General features: G+C 41.2%; 1 protein-coding gene across 5 annotated transcripts in view; it reads right to left on the bottom strand.

Moving 5' to 3' along the window:
• OSBPL3 (oxysterol binding protein like 3) overlaps positions 1-15,998 on the bottom strand; it is an 83,515-nt gene extending 67,517 nt beyond the window's left edge. For all 5 annotated transcript variants that reach the window (XM_033068430.1, XM_033068411.1, XM_033068420.1 and 2 more), the window contains exon 1: positions 15,784-15,998. The gene's annotated coding sequence lies outside the window, so the exon portion shown is untranslated. The remainder of the gene's footprint in view (positions 1-15,783) is intronic.
• Positions 15,999-21,690: the final 5,692 nt, after the last annotated feature.

The raw sequence follows: 21,690 nt of genomic DNA on the forward strand, positions 1-21,690 counted from the left end.
GTGTTAAGTTTGATATTTTTTATTAATCTAAGGTTCTTTCATTGTACTGCCTTTTAAGATTAGAATCCTAAAATAGCTATTAATATAAGAGCCTATTGACATTTTTAGCCTGTAGGAACATGCAGTGGGCAGAGGCAGCTGAAATAACAACATATTTGAGCGATGAACCAGCTTTATGATTTTATTACTCAGCCTTTCCCAAATCTATGGCTGGCATTTTTCCCAGTAACTCAAAAATCAAGCCGTTCTACATTTGAAATTTCCAACTAATCATGTAATAAAAACTTCTCATGAGTAAGGCAATACAATAACCTTATAAAAAGCCTTAGGGAAAAACCCAACAAGATAGAGCTGAAAAATTTGTACTTTTAATTCTCTGTGCTATTTGCATGAATGCTCTAAGAAAAATGGGGAAAAAATTACCTGATACAGGTTACAAAGAACTATGTTAGTTACTAGGAGTATATTTCATATCATATTGAAATAGCAGGGGCCCTACAAGGACCCTAAAGCAAAGTGACAGATACAAGGAGACACAGCCTAAGCATCCTTCACTGGGCACCTCAGGCCATCAGCAGCTCAGGAAGCCAACAGTCGTATCAAGCACTAAGTCACCCCATAAAGCCAAGTGATGCCTTTGCTGTTCCACAATCTTTCCATATTTTTGCACAGATATCAAGTTTTCCTCCTTCCAAAATTAAATTTTCCCCGCAGTTTGCAGGTCCAAAAAACGCTTTATGCTCCTCCTTGGTCCCCAAAGCACTGTACTCAAGAGATCTCTTCTGATCAGTTAGCATAAAGAAGCACTCGTATGATTTTTGTTTCTGAATATTTTGCGATACAGGCACACAATTTCTAAAATCATCTGGGAAACCCAGATCAGCTTAACAGCACTGTTGATTGATTTATAGCTTTTTCTGTGGCTGTGTAATAAAAAAGTAACCCATAGTTGTACAGACATACTCAAAAACATTAGACCAGAAAAAAATCTAGAGCCTGATGTACTGGAATAGAAGGACAAGCTGAGCAATAAATATATCTCACAGTCGATGACTATAGATCATGTGAGCACCACAGAGGGATGTTCATTTAATGCAGAACTGAGAAAATTAATTATTTGGTACCCAAGGAAAAAAAAAGAATGAACATGCAATAATTGACCTTTTAACAAATCTACAGCAATTAATTAAGCTGTTTTGTGCTGTATTAGTCCTAAGAAAGCTACATATTTCTAACTGTTTCCAGAAGAGCCTACCAGGAATGCAACAAAGACTCAGTCTGGCAATAGAGTGTAATTTGGTGTAAAGTCTGCATGGAGCAGAACTGAGCCCTTGCGGAGGAACTAGCCAATTCTCTCCCTTCTCAAAGTTAGCCATTTATCCCCACAGTAAGTTCCACTAAAGCTGGCAGCACCATGATTACAGAGAAAAATTAGAGTGGAAAATTAATCCAATTAATAACTAAAGAGGGGAAAAGCCAAATTTTTAGCCATAGTGTTTGCAGAGTCATTTCACTGCACAATATGCTGCAAGCATAAAGATGATGAAAAGAGCAAAGCAGGTATCTGCTGGCTGGAGGGTAGAGCAGAGTTGTCTCTTCCAAAGCAACATGGGCAATGGGGGTTTACACTGAAAATGGAAGTAGAAACAAAGTGGGAACAGTAAGAGAGCAAATAACCTCCAAAACAGCCTGCACCAGACACACCTTCTAAAATGCATCGCTTAATGAATGCAAGCAAAGTTGCCAAGTCTGACTGAAACCAAACATTAAAATCTTACCGTTTGCCTGATGGATAAGTTAGTCTCAAGTGTCATTATACAGTGCTAGCTTTAATTGCTCCCAGCTAAATATAGCTTTCAGAATTTAATAGCTCCCCCTCAGCTCTTCTGTCTTTCAAGGAGAGAAAAATCTCTTTGGAAAAAGCACACAGGCACACACAGTGGCATGTTACCACAGCAAAGCAGGAAGCAAACCATTAAGATGATTACATTAGTCTCCAACACTCATTCCAGAACTCCTGTTTTTCAAGAGACCAAATGTTTCCCTGTTCCACCACTCTGGTTCCAGTTACAGCAGGTGATGGAAGCATGCATACCTTTCCAAACTAAGCCATTTTGCTGCTTTATTAGCAGACTAAATCTTGCTTGCCCTGTGCTTCCAGTCAAAGATGTCTTTGCCAGCAAGCTGCTGTGGTGCCCACACACTTCTTCCTGTGCCACCTTGCTGGGCACCACAGGGCAGGAAGAGGAGCAAGGCTGCACAACCCATATACAACCTGCCCGTTCCCTGCAGCCATTGCATTGGCACAACTTCCATAAGAGGGACCAAAATCTGCTGGAAAAGCTGAGACTGCAGCACTCTGATAAAGGCATGAAACAAATCCTCTCTTCTGCCTTCTAATACCCAATAAAGATCTCAAAAAATGCAATGAAAAGTTCCACATAGCAAGCTTCATTTTCCCCTCTCTGAGCTGATAACGGCTTTCACTCAGAAAATTTGGCTGACAGCTAGAAATGTGTTCTATGAATTCAGCATTTCTGTTCACCTTCATTTTAGAGGTCATTATGTAATTAAAGCACTCACAGTTTTTCTACAATCCATGGAGTTAAATTAAAAGTAACCACTGCTGCAATGACACGTTTTCCCACTTTTCTTCAGACCAGGACTCCAAACTTTGTTCTCTCCCCTCCAAACCATCATCTGACCATCTTACTGTTTCCTCTCTGGTTTCATCCATCCCCTTCTCCTTCACTGAGTGGGGAAAAGAAGAATAATGCTACTTATGGAAAATAAAGTATTTACCAGACCATGTGAATCACCAAATGCCACATTACCTGGCCCTTCACTTCAGTGTAAAGTTCCAGGATTGCGTGTGTTAGAGCTGTGCAAGTACTTTAGAAACACTGCCTGGAGGGCTGCCAAGAAGTACCTACTACACTGAACAAGACCAAAGGTAGTATGCCACTGTTCTTCTGCCCTCTGACCTGCCATTTCTGCAGTGCAGCCCAGGCTGAATAAGACAGGTTAAAGGAACTGTGTTTGCTGTTTAAGAGTGGTTTTAAAGTGAGCCTTCTGACATGCATGGGGACGTCCGTGCTCTACTGCTAGCTGACCTGACCCAGAACAGAAAGGCTCCCTACTGTCACAGCAGGTGCAGACTTCATTTACCAGCTTCTGGTAAAGTACAAAATCATGATATCCATTAAAATTTTTCTTTCTGAAGTAACAAATCAAAAATCAAAAAATAGGGATGAGTACTGGAGGCACTTTATATACTATAGCCAGCTACTCTTACAGAACACACTTTTATTTTAGAACTCTGCTGACCACAAGGGACTATTTGGAACAAATGAAGGATGAAAAAATCTGCAAAGTGTACAAAACATCACGCATGTACTGGGGATAAATATAGTCCTAGAGCTATGTGTTAGGTGCCATGAATCAGAGCTCAGTGCCCCAGAACTCCACGGGGCTCTTCCGAGTCGAGCTGTTCCGCTCTCAGACAGAGGCAGGGCAGGCAGCCTGTCAGCCAAGCCCTGAGACCAAACAGCCTCTCACCCTCTCCCCACATCTGAAATCACCCTGTGAGGTGCACCACATGCTGCCTTTTAAGCAATCAGCAGAAAAACCCACACAAGCAAAAGGAGGGAGGAACAGTGGAGATCAGCCAACTGCAGCATCAGACACTTTCAGCTTCAGAAAGGAAGCACGCAGCTACGGTGGACGGACACATAATGCTTCTAAATCTGGATCTGGGGATTAGCAGGGGAGAAAAGATACCAGAAAAAGGTAATTTGTTTTCTTGTCGTCCCTAACACCGAAGAGATTTTGCTCTCCTCTCCAGAATTAGAACATCTACAGTGTTACTCCTTCCCCACTTAAGAGTCACGTTTATATAAAGAAAGCCACAAAAAAAAAAAAAAAAAAAAAAAAAAAAAATTAGAAAAGCATTATCAGCCTCAGGTCAGGAAATCGTGGCCTAAATATTCACGAAACAGTCATGAAAGTATTAATTCAAAAGCAATTATGTTAAAACAACAAGATCCATCAGAGTAAATATATAACATCCACTAGAATAAATAAATACCATCCTGCAGAAGCTTCAACCTAATCACATAAGTTTATTCAGAGACATTTTCTCAAACAACAACAACAAAAAAAATCAAATAGAGGTGACCAGTCAAGATGTCGACCAATTCCATAATCTATTTACCAGATGTTTTTCTCTACATCTGATTGCCTGCAAGTTTGCCTTAGCTGTAGCAATAGCTGCTGCTAAACCTTGGAAACAGCTACTACTGTATTTGTGACTGAAAGAAAATGACATACAAGTATTTTCAGATAATTATTTATACTCAAATATAACATGAGGGTTTTTTAATGTTTATAAAATACAAAAAGTCACCTTTAAGTGAACAGTTTCACATACATTCGCTTCTCCCTTGCTCTCTATGTATTTCCCTGTCTACGGTGTTCAAGGTTACATAAGGAGGGGGAGACAGACTCTAGAGATTATTCATATGGCAGGACTTCAAACAATTGATCCAGCTATACCTCAAGTGACTTGATAGAGGCATTAAAATTATGAGGAGAGAGAAAGAGGGTGAAACATTACAGCATTTCAGAGTCACTCAGCAGGACTCTCCTGCTCAAGGGCTCTCAATTATGAGACAAGGACACTGACCATGAAGGACAAGGTGACACACCCAGGGAGGGAGTTACAGATGAAAGTGAGAAGTGAGAATTGTTGGGCACCCACACAACCTCAACACACAAGTACAGGAAAATGAGAATGCGACCAAGAAGGACTCTTATCTCTGATTGTTTGATAAAGGGCTGAAAGTCCTAGCACAGATTAGAACAGGGTTCAGGCAGACAAGTAGTCTGCCCTGGTAAACAGGCACGACGAGATAAAACACTCTTAAGTATTTGTGTACTTACAAAAAAGAGGCCTCCACTACAAAACCAATGCACCTGAATTAAATACAAGATTAAATATCACAGGGACAACAGCATCTCAGTGGCTAAAACATAATGAAATGCACATGCTATTCAAAAAAAGCCCATAGAGACAGGGGGTGTTCAAATAAAGACCACTTAATATCGTGATAGATTTAGAAAAAACACCCGAAACACATCATTGTAAAAGAACTTATGGAATCCAACTGAGTTAAAAAAAAAAAAAAACCAAACCAAAACCAACCACACTTAAAAAGGACAGCCTTGCTCAGAGTTTGCAGTAGATTCAAAGAAACCAGCCTTGCTACAGACTTTATTTTATTAGAATGAAAAATATCCCAGCGAGTTGGGCATTACAAGAGATTAACTTCTGACTCATATGAAGTTTAAGTAGTCAGGTAGATTGAGGAGTTCAGACTCTCTAAATTGAAAATGCTGAGTTGCTGCTTCGTTAAATGTGCATAAACAAATCTGGAAATGCCTCATGGGATGCAGCATGCAGGAGATAACTTGAAAGATGCAATAGCCCAGCTAGATAAGCACTTCACCACAGCTCCCATAAGGCAGAGAAGAAGTTGATTAAAGTTGCACCTCAGATGTTAAAGTACAGGAACAAAGTTATAGCTTTAAAAATATGATTTAAAGATATTAGAAATTCAGTTCTTTGACAACTCATAGAAACTATGTGAAGTAGCAATCTGGAAGTGAAAATTTCTTGGTAAAGAAACAAATATAGGATTTCGACTATGAAACAGACCTGGAAACTACTGGAACCAGCATGAAATTAAAAGTAACAAAGTAAACAAAGTAAAAATGCTTCCTGAGCACATGTGAAGAAAAACAAATGAAACCACTATAAATTTTTGAAAAAAAAAATTAAATTGTACCTAGAGTTGCAAATAAAACTTTCATGTATTCTCAAGCTTGTGTCTACTTCACCTCTAGCCAATAAAATAATTTAAAAACCTATAATCTGTATTTCTAAAGCAGACCAAAAAAAAAAAAAAAACCAGTTGGAGATATTCCTGATGGCAGGAAAGCAAACAGAATGCCTGTCTTCAGAGTTGAAGCTGAGGGGAGAAAAGCAAAAAGACATCAGCCCTACCACAATCCGTGCCATGCAGTCAATAGTGACACAGTAACTTTTTACAAAAAATTAAAAACAGACTGGAGAAATCTTAGATCTCATCTGGACTTGACAACAGCTGCACTAAAAAAAGTTGATCATGATCTCATTTGGTAGAAGAATTGCAAACTGTTGACTGGGCACAGACAACAAAAAAATATCAGGCTGGACATGGATCACCAGAAGAAGTTGCCAAGAATTATCTTGGAGCTAGTTTTGTTTAATAGTCCCACTACAAGGGAATTGATGTGTCTGCTAAAAGCTGCTGCTGACAGAAGGTACAGAGGCACATCTGATGCACTGAACAACTAGGACACCAGGTGAGAGGAGCCACATGAACAGAAGCAGTGACAGGGAATGCAGCTCATCAGCCCTGGAGGCAAGGTCAGGGTCCAAGAAGTAAGCAAAGCACAAATTCTGCTGAGACAGTGGGAAGTGACCAAGGAGAAGGCGGCACTCACATGCACGGAATACATGTCTGATCAACTCATTACCAAACTGATGAAGGCAAGAAAAGAGAAAAAAGCTGCCCATGACATAAATTTAGGCATTTCCTACAGAGACACATAGGAAAGCATAAATAAAAAAGGCACTGCCAGTATCCAATCTGATCAGAAAATTTAAAAATAGCACCTAAGACACATGAGATATACGTATATGCAAGGAAGACTGACGGCAGAATATTGAAATTAATACCACGAGCATACCTGATCAGCCATACCACAAGATTCCCTGCATCTCTTCCAGTCTAAATGCAAGTCTTCTAAACTGACTGGGGGAAAGAGAGTCTCCCCTACACAAACAGAGGTAAAACCACTTTATAGAGGTGCACATGCTCTTATAAAACCAAGAGAAAAGACTAAATTTATCTAGCTGAACATATGAACTGGTTGTGGGCACTTTGAACCAGAATCCTGGAATAAAATTTTATAAGCTTTGAAATAACTTGTTAATGAGACAAGCTTTAAGATGATGCTTGGGAACTTCACAAAAGGGAATATACAATTACATTGACTGCAACAAATACTGAACTTGAGAATCCAGGAACTCTCTTCCAGTGGTATTATGTGTCAGTACAGCCACCTTCAGCAAGGAAGTCTTTATATACCACTTGCCAATGTTATTATCACTGATTTAATCTGGGCTGCAAACTGAGCTTGCCTTAATACTCTTAGGTTTCCATTAATAAAAAGAAATTACTTCATCTTTACTTGCTTACATGTATTTCTTCTGTGCAAAGTTTTTGTGTGTCTTTATGGTTTTTTGTTTTTTTTTTAAGGAATATAATTTTTGAAAGTGGCAGATCAAGGAAATGCTATATTTTAGAATCTATGCTTAGGCTACCAGTCATAGGTAGCTTCAATTACATCAAATCTGACAATGAAATTTACACATATTTTCTTCTTGATTTCATGTCAATGCTTTGAATTTCCTTGCCTTTCCAAAGACAACTACAGTCCCCAGACTTCTGGGACACAGACACAGTGAAACAACCACTTCAGAATTTCAATGCAAGGAGGAAGTAGAAGATTAGAACAATTCCCTCCTTCAAAGTCAATCCGAGCACAAATCTAACCCACCTATGCCTTGCAATTTTTGTTTGCACTCCTCCTACATTTCACAAAGCATTTTTGCATGCAAATGTGTCAGTGGCATTCAAAGACTGGGCAGAACAGCTTCATAAGATGACTTGGCTGTATTTACTCAAAACACCCTCATGATTTTCAAGGGCCAAAAAAACCCACAAGGAACTAAAGCAGTTGGCAAGCCAGAATAAAAAGAGAAAAATTTAAGTTTTGTACATTAATATTTAAGAAACAACATAAAATCCTGCTTTCCTGCCCTTCATCCCTAGTTCCATTACTGAATGCCACCCTTCCTCTCAGCTGTAAGTGCAGTATGCTAGGCTAATATAAGACATGATTTTATCAATAAATTAATGTACAACAAATGTCAGCCTATACCATCTCTCTTTCTGAGTAAGCCATCACAAGGTAGCTCAAGTATCAATGCGTTTGCAGAGTTTGAGTAATGATATTAAGAAATAAAATCCCTCAAGAATTCTAGTTCTGTATGATGTGAGTTCAGACTATAGTGAGAAAGGCATTGCATCTTCCTAATAGTTGAGACGACCTTTTTTTTTCTTTTTAGCTTAGAACATAAAATTCACTTAACTGCAAGCAAAGATGTTCCTTTTGTTCTAGAGATTGAACTACTATTTAAATTTGAGCAAACAGCTCTCATCCTGCACTGAATAGAAGGGTGTGTTTATGGCAGCCACGCATTCTAGTCATATTAAAGTAAATAATGCAAACTCACTTGACAAGGAGTGTTTGGTAGTTCAGTGTGAACTGTCATGTCTGGAATGTCAAACTGAAATGGCAACCACAGTTAGGAAAACACCAATGTTTTCAAATGCTGAGCTGTGCCCCAGAAACCAAGATTTCCAAACCCTCTCTAAATAAGAAGCTGTTATGTCCCAAAGTGAGAAGAGTCACTTGATGTCACTGAGATACAGCCATTGTTCTAGCACCAAATTACTATGAAATTCAGGAAACCACTTCTTTAAAAACAGATGTGGCTGGCAGTACAGCCAGAAATAAATGGGAAGTTGCATTTTCCCTGCTCAGCTTATCAAAGTAATCAACCAGGACTAAAAGCAGATCATTAAACTTTTCTGGTGAAAACAATTACTTGTATGCATTTAAAAACACTCAATGGTATCCCATTACTTAAAACCTGATCTTTTAAAATGTAATATTATCTGCAAGGGATCTTCAGTACACCAACAATTGCACACACATGACGTGGCAGAAGAAAGTGATATTGTATACTTAAGTGTTCTGGCAATAGAGGGGGAGAAAAAAGAATTTATAAACCACACTTATCAAATATGCCATTCTGTCAAAGCCTCACATTACTTCTTTTTTCTTCTTTCAAAAACAAGCAAACAAACAGCCAGTGTCATCAGCAAAAGTGTTATCCTGGCAATGGCTCTGCTGTTGATTTTCAAGTGCAAGCGTTGATCTTGCTGAACTTCAAGTACAATATAGTATTATACACGGCAAAATAAGCTGTAAAATTTTGTCAGTATGTGAAGAGACTATGATTCAGCCATTCTATGGAAAATTCTAACCTCTTATCTCCAAATCTGAAGTTCCACATTCATTCAGTGAGTGAAAAAACATGATTTCAGCAAAGCATTTGTATTCTTGTTCTAAGAAATAGGATGTTAAAAAAGCTTGTTCCAACAAAACAAACTGGATATCAGCTAAAAGACAAGAACTTACTTTATCCACAGTAGCACTTCCCTATCTCAGCAAGTTCTCCATCCTCAACAATTTGATACTTTCTAAGCACTGGGAAACACTAAGTGAGGTTTAATTTTATAAGGTTTATAAAGTTATCATAATTTTGAGTGCTCCTGATTTAATGTCCTACAGTTGAAATTGATGAATTTTAAATATAGTATGAAATCTGCAAGTGAACACACTGATATAACTTTTTTTTTTAACAACAGGAAAGAATGAATGTGTTTTATACTTCCTGAATTTCAGCAGCTGTGGCAGCAGTGTTAAGAACTGTGAATTGTTAACTTCCTAGTTAGGTGACTCAGTAAAACAGTATCAGTACCATTCAGTTAAGGAAGACAAAAATCAATCATAATACTTTGGCTCGATATTTTTGGCACTTAACTTTTCCTGGAATCTAAACCCAGCTGGCTGCCTTCTCAGTCTAGGAGTGACATAGATACCACAGTCGCAGGCAAATGAGGGTCCATGATACATCTTTGTTGTCCACGATTCTATTTACTAAATAGTAATTGTTGACACTAACAAGAGCACACATACTGAATTCACAACTTAAAAACCAGTATCTTTATTGCCAAGACACGACAAAATCCTGTAGACCAACACCTAAACTCTTTTCCTTCCATTGTTTGACTTTAATCAGAAAGCAAACAAAAAATAATAACTCTTCTTTCCTAACATGGCTGTTACTAGAGTTCAATAACAGAACAAGATCTAGCCTAGATTCTCCTCTTTTCCTGCTACCTAAATGGTTGCACAGTTCCCATGAACTAAGAGCTCACGTGCCTCTATGCTGCACTGACAGACAAATCCAGCTTAGGGGGAAAACCCCACACAGCTACCAAATTGTAGAAAGGCATCTCTCAGCAAGTACCAGCCTGCCTTCCTTTGGCAAGCAGCAAGCTATCAGGGAGTGAACCTGAGAAAGGCACCACAAACTCCTAACCACAGTCATCTTGAACTAGCAGAGACTCAGCAGCCCACATCCTTTGGAGCTCGCTTCATCTGCTCCCAAATACACAGACAATCACTTGCCTGTCTTCAGGATCGCTGTTGCTACTGATGATTTACACATTGTTATTTTAAATCAGTCGAGCACTACCACAGGAGATTAGCAGACACTTGCTGTTTCCTTTTTTAAGGTATATGAGACTGTCAGTGACTGAATCACTTTCATAGTGAAACTTCCTGCCTTCCTCCCGTCATACATTGCACTCAAATTCAGATTTGGTGCTGTCAAAGCTTTGTGTAGGCAATCTCAGCACTTGTATTTGTCACAAGCAAGAGATATTGAAAAATGATAGAATCACTCACTCTCCTTCAGAATACAGTATTTTATCAGACTATTAAACAAACTTCTTTTCTGGCAGCACAGTTACATCCAGTGTAGTCTCAGCTGCCAGTATGGGCAAGATGTGAGATCCACATCACATCAGGACAGGTGCCCCGGCTGTGCCACACAGCCTGAGGCAGCACCAGAACCTTTTGACAGTAACACTTAGTAAGACTGGTCTCGAAGTCATATGTTGTCACTGCAGACAGGACAGGAGAAGTTCTGTAAAAATAAGAATTGTACGTTTCACTTGGGCAACTGTGAGCAAGAAGTAACTCTATCCCTCCTCAAGGCTATTTTTCTAGGCACATTGACAAAGCAATTATCTTGGAGAAGAGGGAGACATCGCAACAAAATGTTTTTAACATGCGTGACTGGCAAGATGGAAGAAAGTAGTACCAGAGACCTATATCCTGCTCTGCTCACATGAAAACTTCAAGGGCAGGACTTAACCTTCTGTAACAAGCAGAATTAACAGTGACACAGATGGGCTTGTGCACTGAGAAGGATAAAGTCTCCGGCACACATGGCTCTTTCGCTGATTGCCAGGCTGTTCAGAAATTGTCTCTTCAGGGGTTTCAGCTACTCTCTGGGCAGAGCATACATGTGAGGCAAATGGAGTGTATCCACACAGCTGCTCCTTATCAGAACCATTAACACCAGGCGCTCGTTCACTTTCACCAACAACTATATGAAAACAAAATAAAATTGGAACAGTAAAAAAGTGTTCACTGTGACTACGAAAAGCCTCTAGAATCATGAGAATAAGTGGCATCAGATAAAAGAGAAGTGACCTAAAAGTGACCTAAATGACTGGCACAAGAGATAGGAGATTACAGTTGTGATAACAGAGTCTGCAGTATCATCATGAGCAATAATAAAATAATTGGCTGCAACTAAGATGGGAGAAAAGTATGACTACATTCAGTAAGGGAAATATTTCAGATTTTTTCCCTGAAAACATTCATCAGAGGATACACAGTGGCCAGAAAGTCCAATACTTCCAGCATGCAGGCAGAATCTGAAGATGACTTAAAAATGTGCTAATAATATGTAAAGATGAATCAAAAGGAAAGTGTCCTTAGTTCTCAATCTATGCATTACATTGGAAAGCAGACGAAAGGGAGATTTGTTTGCTCACTCATGTTAATATAATTGCCAAAGAAAATGTTCAGAAGGGAATAATTAAGTGTTGACATGGCAGCAGCTGTGTTTGCCAAACTAACTACGAGTCAGGTATCAAACATCTACAACTTGAAGACTAGAGAGGAAATGTTCAGTTCAGACACTTGTATTTTAATAACTGGAAAGTTGAAAGTGACAAATCTAAAAGCATAGATATACACACACACACCCCATGGCTGGACAAGGAATACAGAGCTTGCCTAGTATCCTTTTCAGTGACTTCAAAGGCTGAGTTTTCACATTCAGTCTAAAAGGTTACAATATTGACAAACAACAGAGACACATAAAACACCCTCTCTGCAGCCTTCCTCCTGTGACTTACCAGATGCTATTGGGCAGCCACTATATGTCACGATGTCTGTCTCACAGGCAGATGCACAATTATTTAGTTTAGAGATATCTCTATGACCTAGATGCACACAGCAACTCTCAATGTACCAGTTCAGCTTAGGGCTTAGTGGTCAGTGAAAGTCAGTTCTCTCTCATTTGTTCCTCCTGTTGCACATAACAGGGATTCCTGTCAAGTCTTGCTTATCACTACGTGTTTTCCACAATTTACAAGGCATGTCTAGAATAGCCTGCATTCAAAGACTGAGAACCATTAGCAAATAGCAAACAGACATTGCAAAACCTGCTCAGCACCTGCCAGATTGAAAGCAGCTCAACTCTATTTCTTCATTTTCATGGTTAACATCATGGAGTGCCCAGACACTGAAATAGGATTAGGCCCTGCTGCGCTCAGTGCCACACTCCATCCAACACGTGACTTCTACCCTAAGGAGCTTGCACTGAGTCAGGCACACCAGACAGGCAGGACAGTACAGCCTGAGCTGCAGTGCCAAGCACATTTCTCAGTTTCAGACAGCATTCCTAGAGTCCCCACTGCTTTTAGTAGCAAGGCAGGTACCAGAAATGCCATTGAATTTGTATTTTAGGAAAAAAATAAAACAAAATAAAATCCCACAAACAAACAAACTCAGCAGCCACAACAACACTGATTATTTAATAATTATCTAAGTTGCAACAGCTGAATACAGAAAATCAGAAAGAATTTAAGTTCTGTTTTCTTCCCCAGCTGAGGCTGTCCTCAACTTTATTTTTAAATGTTTCAAGTGACTTGCGACAATGTGCACGTGCTTCATGCTGATAGAGTTCCAAAACCCCAAGGCTGTTCATTCATGTCATAACTTCATATATAATAGAATCTATTTCTGAACATATACGCTATGTGAAAGCCACAAGCGTCCTCAAGAACTTTGCATGAGTAACAAATAAAAACAGATTGAAGGAGAAGGAGTTACAGATATCCTGCTTCCCAGGGTCAGACCCAGAGCTGTGTTTTTCTTAGCTATTATGCCTACAACTTCATCTAGGTCATTAGCATCAACACCCACATCACTCAGCCTTGAAGGCAGACAGAAAACTTCCCTCTAAGGTAATTAGAAATTAACATGGAGGAGATACATTTTATGTTAGCAGAATAAAGACGAGTACCCACAACAGGACAGAATGGTACAATACACAAAACCTCCTTCTCCTTCAGATAAATGAGAAACTTTAACAATGAAATATGTATTTCAAGGCACAGTATTCAAGGACACAGCACAAGTGACAGCTGCAGGAGCCTAAAAACAGTGTCTGCCCCCCAAAGTATAATGTTTGAACATAATCACTAATGCAGAAGACAGACATGCAAATCCAGCATCTCAAAGAGCAGAGCAGGGTAAATTTGGTAACATATTAGTCCCGGTCCAGAGAGCTGTTTGTCAGATCTCAGTGTATCTGCATCCTATTATCTGAAACTTGATACAGAAAGAAGCAATTAGATTCCCATAGAAGTTTCTTTGGTACCTTAGTAGCAGTGTATCACAGTATCTATACCCCAGCCTTTCACCAGCAAAACTTTGCACTTTGCTAAGTCAAATCTTAACTACACTAAAGTAGATTAAATTTAGTGAGATCAAAATATGCTGATACAGATACTACATTGCTTCTGTCATGCAAAAGTATCCCTTGCATGGTAACATACTCATTCTGCCTCGTTCATCACTGTGTGGTTTTGAAATGCACTTAGCATCAAATCCAATTTAAACCTAAAACATATTAGCACTTTAGACATGAATTAACTTTTCTGTAGAGAGGCTTTTGTAATTTGGTAGCTATGAGCACCACTTCTGGAAACTGAAAACTCAGTTTTACAATTAGAAACCATAAGGTCTTGGAAATGCCCCGTTTGACCCTATTATCTCCTCGGTATGTAACGAGACCTAGAGAATGCAACAAATGCAGGAATTAAGCTGACACACATCTCTGTTTATAATAGATGTGGTTTGAACGCGACCCAATTCTTTACAACGATGTACACATATCTACTTAATGTACCAAATAAGGTTTTGTATAAAATACAATATATTTACATTTGCAACAGTGAATGAGCTAGCCACACACAGTGTTGCAACAGGCAGACTCCAGCTGAGCCTTGCCATCATTTCCTGTCCTTGGTGAACACACTAATAATTTCAGCACAACCACAATTGTTCAGTGCACACACAGAGAACATCTCCAACACCTAAATGTCCTCTCCCACCTTCCTTGCATGCAAACCTAGATATTATATAAAATTATAAAAGAGAGGACATAATGCAATGTGCAGGGAAAGCAATATAAGAGGAAAGAGAGAATCAAGACTCGTGAATGCTCTTGCTTTAAAAATGGATAGGAGCCACAATGGAAAACTAGTTAGCTTAATCTATTGGGAGTGCAGACTTGGGAGAGTATTATTTAAAGATATCTTTACAAAAAACCATTTTAAACAATTAAAAAACCAAACTCATTTAAAACTGTCGCTACCCATGGCTTTACAGAAAATGTCCATGAAAACACATGCTTTAAGCATCCAAACCGGACTTACAAGCTCTGTTGAAATTAAGTAGAGTGAAACACTCTGGACTCTATGATTAATCGATGAAAGTCAAGGCATGAAGCAACTTTGTCCCTTCTCAAGAAAACAGAGAGAGAAGAACATTGTTACCATCATTAGCGGCCTAGGACAAGAACATAAGGCAGAAAATTATCTTACATTTATTAAATGCCCTTTTCTCTAGCTGTTCTAGATATCCTTCTGGTAAAAACAGTACAGTTTCAATGTAAAGTACTTCACTGTCACTGAACTTTACACCAAACAGTTTTCAAATAATGTAGTATTTAAACGCTCATGTTTGCCTAATTGGTCCTCAAATGGAAATTAAACCAACCTAGAAACAAGCTGAATTTAATTAACCTATTTAAGACAGGGACAAGAAATAAAAATAATAATAATAATGGTGGCTTTTTCTTCTTCTTCTTTATTTCACATGAGCACAGAGAACCACAGACTGAGCTTTGCAAACACGCCCAAGATTTCTGAAGTTCCATTCCACCGCCAGCCGGCTGCGGGGCGATTTCCCGGAGCGACTGTCCCCGGGAGAGCCGCTCCAGCCCCGCGGCCGGGCCCGGCGTGTCCCGGCTCACCTGGAACTCGCTCCGTCTCGCTGCCACATGGAGCGCACCGGCAGCCAAAGGAACCCCTCGGCAGCACCCTCCCGGAGCAGGGAAGGGATCTAAGTTGGCTCGGAACAGCCTCGTGGGGCTGTGACAGCGCGGCCGGAGACCCAAGGGCAGCAGGGGGAGGCTGGAGGGGGCTCGGCGGGAGAAGGCGCTGCACCGGCAGCAGCCCCCGGCGCTCTCGCTGCCAGCCGGGCGAGGAAGGCGATTTTTGGGCGCCAAAACCACACTTTGCTCCCGTGCCGAGCTCGCCCCGGCGAGGGAAGCGGCCACCGCCGCCAGCTCGTCCGTCCCATCCATCCCATCCCATCCCTACGGACACCCACCTGAGCTCCACACCTACGGCCCGCCGGGCGCCCCCGCCATGGCCCCCGGGCAGCGGCGCCCCGCAGGCAGGAGCGAGGAAGGGAGCGAGGAAGGGAAGAGCCCGGTGGGAGCCACAGCCACCGGCATACAGGGCCGGTCCGGGCTGAGCGCTCGCTCCGGCTGCCGAGGAACACCCGGGAGCGGGACCGGCGGCGGGACCGCCGCGCTCGACTGACGGGAGCCAACGGGAGGAGCCGCGGCTGCCCCGCCCCGCCGCCGCCGCCCGGAGCCTCCCGGAGCCGCCGCCCGCCTTCCCGGCCGCCGGGGCGGGGGCAGCGGGGTTTCCATGACGTCACGGGCAGCGCAGACAGGTGGGGAGCGGTGCCCGAGGGGACGCGGGGACAGGAGCCCCGGGCTAAGCCGGAGCGGAGCCCCCGAGCCCGCTTTAGGCAGCTGGGCCGGGCAGCGATGGCTCCCCGAGCCGCCCGCTCCCGAGGGCGCGGCTTCCCGCGCCGCAGGGGCGAAGTGCGAGCGGGCCGAGAGGGTTTGTCGGGGATCGCCGCATCCGCAGCAGCCTGCGGGCATCGCTTCCCGCTCACGGGGAGTGCTTCCCGCGCCCGACCTCGCCATCCGCCTCGGGAAGAGCTCCTCCGTGGGAGAACCACCCTTCCCCCGCTACCCCCCACCCCGCGCCGGCATCCTAAAATTATCGTGTTCCTCTGTACCTTGTTTAAAAATAAACGACTTGAATGACTAATTAGATCCAAGCCGTTAGAAGCGCGCTGGACGATTTCCATGAACCCTGAATGTGTGCGCTAAATCTCTCAGAAATTGTTACTGCTTGCGAGGAGGTAGACGGGATGTGACCTGGCACACCATTCACAGCGTTTTTACTTACAAAGTGCTATTTAATCCACACTTAGGAGAAACGGAGGGGGGGCGGGAAGAACCACCCCGGTTTCTTTACTCAGACTCACATGCCCAAAACTGATCAGCTGCTCAATCCATTCAGAACTCAGCGCTTTTCTCTACTGGAGGGAAACAGAAACAGTTTTCTTCATGTATATCATTCATACAGCATTAAAAAAGACCAGAAGCATTTGGAAGAGCAAGCATAAGTGCCATCCCAAAAGTTAGGAAGGGTGTTCATGGATTGGAACTTGAGGTAGCATAACCCAGGAGCAGAGTAGTACATAGCACCTTGAACAAAATCTTCTAGGGGCATGAGAGAGGCTGCAGAATATCACTTTTAGTAAGAACACTATCCATTGTAGGCTTCCCAAACCACCAGCAGCAGAGTGACCCAAACACCCTGAAAGCTGCTGTCAGAGCTGGCCTGTGTGATGCTGCAGCAGAGACGGCTTCTGATGCCACTGCTGTTGGCTGTAGCTACACAGCCTGATGATAGCTTAAGGAGATGCTGCCTGCACAATGAAATCTCAAGCAACGACTTTTTAGTCAGCATCAAGCATCAAAGTCAATGAGAAGCAACAGAAATAGTTTTAGTTTTCATTAATGTAGCTCCAAGTCACTGTTGTATGGGAATTCAGACACTGCCGGAGGGTAGCTATCAGTCTGCAAACAAGTAGAGTTTAATAATGGCATATAGCATTCCTTGGGTTTCAGATTTTATAAGAGTTTGATTTTATAGATCCAGGTTTTAGGGCAAAATTAGCAGCCCCTGTCATTTTAAAGAGCACAATTTTTGAACTAAAGGCACCCAACAGCTTGCAGCAGCAAATCAGTTAAGGAAAAATGAAACACCTGGAATATGTTGATGGTACACCTTTCCAGTGTTCCCATGATGTGATAGCACATTGTTAGATAACAACATGCTTCCTGTGCATGTATGGCCTGTTCCAACTTGACTGAATCCAAACTCAGACCACCTCTTAATTTAGAAAGTAGCTGTGTATTGCCCTGAAGATGTACAATTTCTAGGCCCTGAAATAAAAAGAAACAAACTGCAAAAATAAAATTCTCATCCAGACCAAAATCTCCATCTTGTGTCCTGCTGTATAGACATTGCAGACTATTTGAGATTCCTGAAATATTTAGGACTTGTTCCTGTGTAAAAAACATGGACTGAGTGCATCCATGGGCTGAATTACATTATTTCACTGGAGTTACATCACAGAGTTTGATCTTAAGGATTTAGGGGTTTGTTTCCATTCCTTTTGTTCTTCTCTTCTGTCAAACAGAAAAAATGAAAGAAATATTGGAGTGCTCTGTTTTTCTGTGCTAAAGAAAAGTTTAGAAATAAAGTAATAACCAGCCTTCTGAGAATAAGATCATTTATTCTGTTAGGAAAGCAACACACGGAGAAATAGTGAGAATTCTTTAACTGAGATGGCAAAATACAACATGGTTGTAAACATTGGTGGAAATGTATGGGCAGAAAGCCTCTGTGTGAATATAGATTGCTGTTTTTTGTTCTTAATAGATCCATCAACACAAACTCATCTGGTTTATAATCATAAAAGGAAGGTGGTTAGGGTGTTCCTCAGCAACATGCACTTAACCTTCGATTTATCCTTGCGCTTTGGGTTTTCTGTCCTGATTGATAGAGCCTCATGACACAGTATTTTTTTCAAAGCTATTAAGGAGAGGAACTCCATTATGCATAATCCAACAGGTATTTTTTAAAATTCAGTTTCCCTTTGATCTGTTATAATGGAGAAATAAATTACATGGTCTGAATAAAAACTCTACCAAAATACACGCGCTTTTAGCTTGCTCTTTCCTGTGGTTTTGTAAAGACAATTCATAATGTTTCCAGTGATGCAATGAAAGGGATTTTCTTTTGATTTCCAGCTTGACTTTTTTCCCTTTAATTATTAGGAAAAAATAATTATTGCATCCCTATTGAACTCAAAGACAAGCAATGATGTTTCATGTTTAAGCAATCTTAGTCTGGTGAGTGAGCCAGCTTCCATTCCATGTACATGGACCACAAAGAGAAAGGCTCATTACAAGACACGAGTTTTGTCCTGTGGTTTGAGCTGAACAACTGACAAACAAGTTTTGTGAAGAGCTCCTACACTTACAGCAGATGGATACATTTATCAGTGGTTGTGTGGCTGAGGTGTGAGCAGCAGAAGAGTTGTGCATGTTGCAAAGTTATTGGATTCGTCTGGCAAAGTTATTGGACTCATCTGTCTAACACTTCTGATGACTGCGCGCATGTATCTTCAGTCCTGGACAGGAGTTATCTGTCTTAAAATTAAGAAACATCTTTCTTCATGCACAAAAATAAATCTGTCCTTGAGAGCTTTCTTCTTTCCACCAGCCCTCCCCATGATGTAATTTCTGTCCTTATGCCAGTACCTTCTACATTAGTCTTGGTCACCACTGGGGAGCCTCTATCCCACTGACAGTGCTTTGGCAAGTGTTGCTGTTGTCCTGTTGCACTTTCTGGCTGCTATTATGGAAGCTATTGGCACCACCTTTCCTGTGAATTCTTGCTGGTACTTCTAAAAGCTTGCCTATCTCCCTAGGCTGCCCAGGCCTCTTTTCACATGACCACAGTTACTGGGTCTTCCATGACTTGTCTGGCTTCCCAGCTAGAATTAGCCTTGTTAAACTCCCTTTGAAGCCCTTCTGGATACCTCTGAGGTAAAAGGATGTCATATGTATTGCAAAATTCATTAATTTTTGCAAAACTTTTAGCAATCTTTATTGTGCCTTATCATTTTTATGGTGATCAGAGCCCTACAGCTGTGGGGGAAGACAGGCCTGATATCATGGCATTCTTTACTCCTTTTCATCTTACAATCTGCTATATTGATTGTTTACTTAGAGAGAGAGCAGTAAGGCTTGTAGTCTTTCCATGTTGACAAAGCAGGTGTGTGGCCAGAAGTATGTCAAAATGGGAAGATGAAAAGCTAAAAAGGGATGAATATTCACCAGCTGAGCACTCAGGAAGAGAGTTCCTGTGCCAAATGGTCAAAAGAAGTTTGACCTGGTGTAAAACTCACAAAGCTGGGTAGGATGAACCAGGCAGTGAATATTAAAAAGATGCACAGATTTATTGTGGCTGCCATGACCACGCATAGTGTATACCTGTGTAACATGACATGATACATGACAGATATAACATGACATGGTAACTTAACATGGCTTCACAGCCTCTTTCCATAACACTGCTGATCTGTCTCAGAAGGCACCAGTGCACAACAAAGAAACAGAAAAGAAATGCAACATATTTTGCTTAAAAAAGACCCCAAAGCCAAAACTGCAGACTCTCAAGAATCTTGTCTTTTGTGAGTGTTTGTGTTTATGTATTACCTGGCACAGTAGGATCTGTGGACTTGGCAGTCACTGAATTCCAAATAGTAACATTCATCATGAGTATTAAAAGTATTTTTCTTGCTGTTGATTTGAGTTTTATTTGTCTATTTTTACTTAGCTCCAGGGAAACTCTGAGGGCCTACTTGCACTTGGTCTGGCTCCCAGCCTTACTGCATTTGAGAGCCAATTTCAAATGTGAAGTGGTCACTGTGTGGTGGATGAGAAAAACTAACATCAAGATCTCTATAGAAACAAGGATTAAGAATCTCTGAGCCTCTTCTTCACACAGATGAGGACATTTTTCAAGCAGCAACTTAATACTGCCTTGGAAATGAGAGGAAACTTCAAGGTTTTCAAGAGAAAGTTATTCTGATTTTTCTTTATAGTAGCATTTTCCCTTAAGAAGAGAAGTTAAACAAACTGGCAATTGGAGATGCTGGATTTCTCAGTCTTGTGATGGTTTCATACATACCAGATGCTGTTTTATAACATTTATCCTCCTCCCCCTCATTGGTGACTATTACTCATTCGTTGAAATGTTCTAGGATTTTAGTATTTGTCTAAAAGGCAGTCAGATAGAAAAAAAAATTAGTCCTATTTTTTTGGTATTACTTAAGGCAAAAAACATCAGAGTACATGGAGGCATGCTGTATTCAGAAAGCATGTTTGCAGAGATGTGATGCAGGACTCTGCAGAATCTGGCAGCCAGACGCCGTTCAGCTGGCAGAGGGCAATGCAGCTATTGGGCAAGAGTGGAATTCAGTGCACTGCAGGCCAGATTATCCCTCCCTACTGATGCAGGCTTGATTATTTGGATTGCTAGTGAGGGGTTCTGCCTGGGGTGGAGAGAGAGAAACCTGCAGGACACAAAGGATTAGCAGAGGTGTTCCACACCCCTGGGTCCTTCAGCTTTTTAGAGTCTCACCTAGATGCAGATGGAAGACTTAATATGTTGTCCATTGCAGCCAAAGTTTCTGCTTACTTCCCTGGGCTCTGGGTGAGGCCCAGGCATACCTCTTGTGTTATTCTTTCTCCTTCAAATATTGCACACAGCATGGAGCACTTCAAATCCAGAGGTTAGGTCCTTGTTCTTCTTTTCTCAGAGGATCTGCACAGAGATTCTTTAATCTTTGATGATTGTCATGCTTTCTGCTCTGAGAGTAGGATCACAATTTCTCTTATTAGTACTAACTTTGCTGTTCCTTTCCTTTGAATACACACAAAAGGAAAAAAATGTGGAAAGACTAATGCACAAAAACTGCTGATAACAAGTTGTTTCATTCTTTTGGGACCATGAACACAGAAGGTAAGATAAGACACTGAATTATTATCTGGAAGACCATGGGATAGATACCTTTGCATTTCACTTCAAAAGAAAATATACTATATTGCTCAAACCTTGTAAATTGGACCTACAAGGTACATTTCCTGCCAGCATGAACAAAGTTTTCCCTTGTGTGAACTCCCTGAAATTGCTAGTACTTAACTTGAGTGCATGTGATACTCAGAATAATAATGTGTGTCAATAATGGCAGTAACAAGTGTGACCTCAACAATGTGTGCAGGTCCAGCTACAGACATTAAGCTTAGCAAACAGTTATTCCTGACTGGCATCAGAATAGAAGAACAGAGAATCA

Source organism: Catharus ustulatus, chromosome 1 (assembly GCF_009819885.2).
Source record: "Catharus ustulatus isolate bCatUst1 chromosome 1, bCatUst1.pri.v2, whole genome shotgun sequence".
Lineage (NCBI taxonomy): Eukaryota > Metazoa > Chordata > Aves > Passeriformes > Turdidae > Catharus > Catharus ustulatus.